Raw genomic sequence first — 4227 nt, forward strand, 5'->3', positions numbered from 1 at the left:
CAGGAGAATTGCTTGAACCCAGGAGGCGGAGGTTGCAGTGAGCCAAGATTGCGCCACTGCACTCCAGCCTGGGCAACAGAGCGAGACTGTGTCAAAAAACAAAACAAAACAAAACAAAACAAATGAGGAGTGAGCAGAAGGAGAATGGATGGACGGACTGAGCTGAAGGAAAAGCAAGTGAAAGTCACAAAGAATGGAAAGAATGCTAATGTGTCTGGAGCTTAGAGGACCAGGGGAATAGGGCAAAGGGAGGTGAAGGGGTAGAGCATGCAGGACCACAGGGGCCATAAGGAGCGTGAAGGCTATCCTGCCTGCACAGGGCCACGTGGACGTGATCTATGCAGTAGCGCTACAGAAGTGGATTCACATGTTAGCAAAATTGCTTTGGCTGCGGGGCAGGGAAATGGATGGCAGGCGGTGAAGGAAACAGGAGACTAGGCATAGCATTATACGTAGAGGAGGAAGATGGTGCCTGGCTTGGAGGCATCCACAGGCACCCCTTGCCTAATGTTCACAGTCAAAACCAGCCTTCCAGAATTGGGTTCAGCTCCAGAAGTGGCACTTCCAGAAAGCCTACAGCAAACTTGAGACTCTCCAACTGAGCACCAGAACACCAAAGTATGTAAGAGTTTGAGACCAAGTGAAGGGGGTGACCCAAACAACGCAGGCTATCTGGCTTGTAAACACAGAAACCAAAAAGCATCATGGCCTCCCTCACTGTGAGTGAGGGGGCTGCCATGTCTCAGAGTCTATGACATTCCCAGAGAAGCTTCCAGGTTCCAAGAAAAGGCGAAGTAGAGGCTGAAGGTTTCTGGGCTTTCCCAAGGAGTTACTAAGATTGATTTCTTTTGAAGGAGTGCAGACTCTTCCCTGCTGCCCCTTCTTTTTATAAAGGCATCAATCATTTGAGTCACTTGGGAATAAAACTGTTTTTGTGGAGAAGATTTCTGTGGGCGCCCGAGTAGGAGTTGGGACGGCTGCTGTCAGGGGATGGGAGAACATATGGTGGTCTGTTGTGAATGTGATCTGTTTTTTGTGTTGTTGTTAAACTTCCTCTTGTTAGCATTGGGCCAGTTATGTAAGAGCTTGAGGGTCCATATGGTTTGTTGCATAAGACGCCAAGGAGGAACATGGTTTGCCATTGCCTTGCAGCTACTCCAACTGTGAATTTAAAAAATGTGGCCACGGTGTTATATTTGGGCAATGGAGTCAAGTAGTCCTGGATTTGAGTATCAGCTCCGCCACTGGTTAGCTGTGTGGCCCTGGGCAAGTTGCCTAACCTCTCTGAGACTTAAACTCTCAAAGACTCAATTTCCCTCTGTGCAAAATGGAGAAAACAGTACATACTTCATATAGCTGTTAAGAGGATGCAGAATTAATAATGCTAGTTATAATTTATTGAGTATCCAAAATTTGCAATACTGTGTGCTTTACAAATACTGCTTTGTTTAAACCTCCCAGAAATCCTTGGAAGTAGCTGTTACTCTTTTCATGTTTCAAAGAGGAAACTGAGGAGCAAAGTGATGGAATGGCTTCTCTCATCTAATAGGAAGCTGTCGAGCTAAACTTCAAACATATGTTCCTGCCAACAAGAGCCATTGACACTGGGTCTCGCTGTCTCCAGTGCTGGTGAAACACTAGGTACATAACAGGTGCCAAGTAAATGTGATCCTACACTGTAAGCTTCATAAGGCAAGGCATTTGGACAATTTTGTTCCCTACCGCATTCCCAGGTTTAAAAGCAGTGCCTGGTGCAGAGTAGGCATTCAATAACTTTTGGACTAAATAAATGGATTCTGCATTTATGGCATAGTTGTCAGTTCTGGAGGTGGAACTGCCATTTACTAGCTGTGAAAATAGCTAATTCAGTTAGTTGGTTCATTTTCCAGCACAGTGTTCTCATCTGTATACTGCGATTACTGGTAACTTCCTCTCGATAACTGTCCCTTTCCCTATTTTCTTCTGGATGCATAGATCAATCCTCTATCCCAGGCTTATTCATCTATACCCCACCCGACTTAAATTGAAACAAAACCCCAAACACAAAACTGCAACAATAAACTTACCTGTGCTTTCTGGAGCTCCCATATGAACTTATCCTTACTAATGCAAATAGATGATAAGATTAATATATTACCTTTATCAGAGGGCTTTGCATCTCAGCAAGTACATTCTTGAAATATGGTGATATAACCCACGGCATAATTGCTTACTGGAAGAATTACACCCAACCTGTAGGAAGTCACTACTAAGAAGGGTTCTTGGGTGTTATTTTGGCTCAGTGGAAAAGGTCATAATCAATTAGTGATGCCCACAGAGACATAGAGGGAGGTGCTTGGGGCTTGAATGCCATCCTGGACTAAGCTGATCGTCCCATATTTTAGAGCTGAGGAAACTGACTGAGGCTCTATCAAGGAAAAGTGACTAGCTCAAAATAAATAATTAGGCTTCAGAAGCAGCAATCTTGGTTTTTTCTGATTCACAGTTCAATGCTCTTGCCCTAATCTGCTAACCTACTGGCTTGGACCAAAGCTTATGGGAAAAAAAAAAAAGAGGGGAAAGGAGATTTAACCTTTATGGAGCACCCACCCTAGGCTGGAGACTCTCCATGAGACACTTTGAAAACATTTTCTTTTATCCTGTAATGTGGGCAACATGTCTCCCATTTTACAGTTGAGGAAGCCGAGTCTCAGAGAAGTGATGTAATTTACCCCAGGTCCCAGAGCCAGAGAGGGAAGCCTGACCTGACCTGGATCCTTATTCCTGTGTCTGGGGATAATCTGAACCCACACTCCAAGGCTGAATAGTTGTCCACCCCATAGGTTCAAAAGTTGAGCATCCCTGCTCTCCCACCTACAGAACTAGCTGTGAAGCCTTGGGCAAGTGACTTGACTTCTTGGGGATAGGTTTTTCATCTTTAAATAAGGACAATCAGCATAACAATGTAATGAGGATTAAGTAAATTCCAGTACATAAAATGATGAATACCGGGCCTGTCCCATAGTAAGTACTCTTTTAATATTAGTTCAGAACAAACAAATCCAACACATGCAACCTCCCTCCAGTGCCCTGAGAGGGTAGAGGTGCTGGGATGGCCCACACAGGGCCCAGGAAGACTGCAGCCAGGCCCAGCCTCCCGGCGCCTTTGCTCCGTGTTTTGGCACAAGGCCCGGGACTGAGGAGTCCCCATTCCTCTCTCCTGTCAACTCAGCAGAACAAGCTGTTTCAAGGGAAGGTGGTTCCCCTTGAGAAAATGTTCTCGCACGCCCTGGAGGCTCTTGCCCTGCACGTCGGCAGCGATCAGCCCGGACAGGGCCTGGGCCCCACCCTGCACAACCATTCTTTCAAAGTCTGTATCCTGCCAAGTCATAAAAGGTAGTGTGCAGTCTGGACAGCTGTGGTCTTCTAGCAGAACTCCCCTTTGCTGATGACTTTGAACCAACTTTGTCTCTGCGTGCCTCAGTTTCAGACTCTTTAAAATGAGGTGGTAATGGGCTGTCTGTCAACTCTTTGGTAGGAAGGTTGAGAGACACCACTGGAGACACTGCCTCTTCTACCTCATTTCCCATGCCCTCTGCAAATGTCTGCAGTCTGACCTCTGTCCCCTTGACGCCAAACAAAACCGCCCTGCCCAAGGTCACTGTTGTAAATCTAAATGACACCTCTCAGCAGCAGTGGGAGCCCTCTGTCCCTGCACGTTCTCTGCCACTGTGGCCTCTGATTCCCTTCCTCCCCATCTGGCCACTTTCTCATTCTCCTGTAAGGGATCCTTTCCTTCCTTCAGTCCTTAAATGCTACAGTTTCTCCAAGGTTCAGTCCCCAGTCTCCTTCCTCCTCACTCTGTATACTGAAGTCACTCTGAGAGTATATGGAGTGAGGAGAGAGGAGGTTCTCCTGCACTGTGTATTCCTCATGCTCACTACCCAATCATCCAACCTGTGATCTGGATTTCAGAGAATTGCACCGCCATTCATTCAATAAATGTGTAATAAACACCTTCCAGGTGCAGGTACTGTTCAAGGAGTAAAGAATACAGCAAAGGAGAGGACATAGTCCCTGCTCTCACAACACTTACACTGCTTCTACCAAGATGTCCAAGGGCCTGGGGCTCATTGCAACTCCCTTCTCCCTCACCCTCTTTGTGCAACTGGCCACCAAGTCTTGCCAATTCTGCTTCCATAGAATCACTTGAGTTGATTCCCTCTTTTCTCTGTGTTCTCATTGCCA

This window comes from Mandrillus leucophaeus, unplaced genomic scaffold (assembly GCF_000951045.1).
Source record: "Mandrillus leucophaeus isolate KB7577 unplaced genomic scaffold, Mleu.le_1.0 Scaffold14, whole genome shotgun sequence".
Taxonomy (NCBI): Eukaryota; Metazoa; Chordata; class Mammalia; order Primates; family Cercopithecidae; genus Mandrillus; species Mandrillus leucophaeus.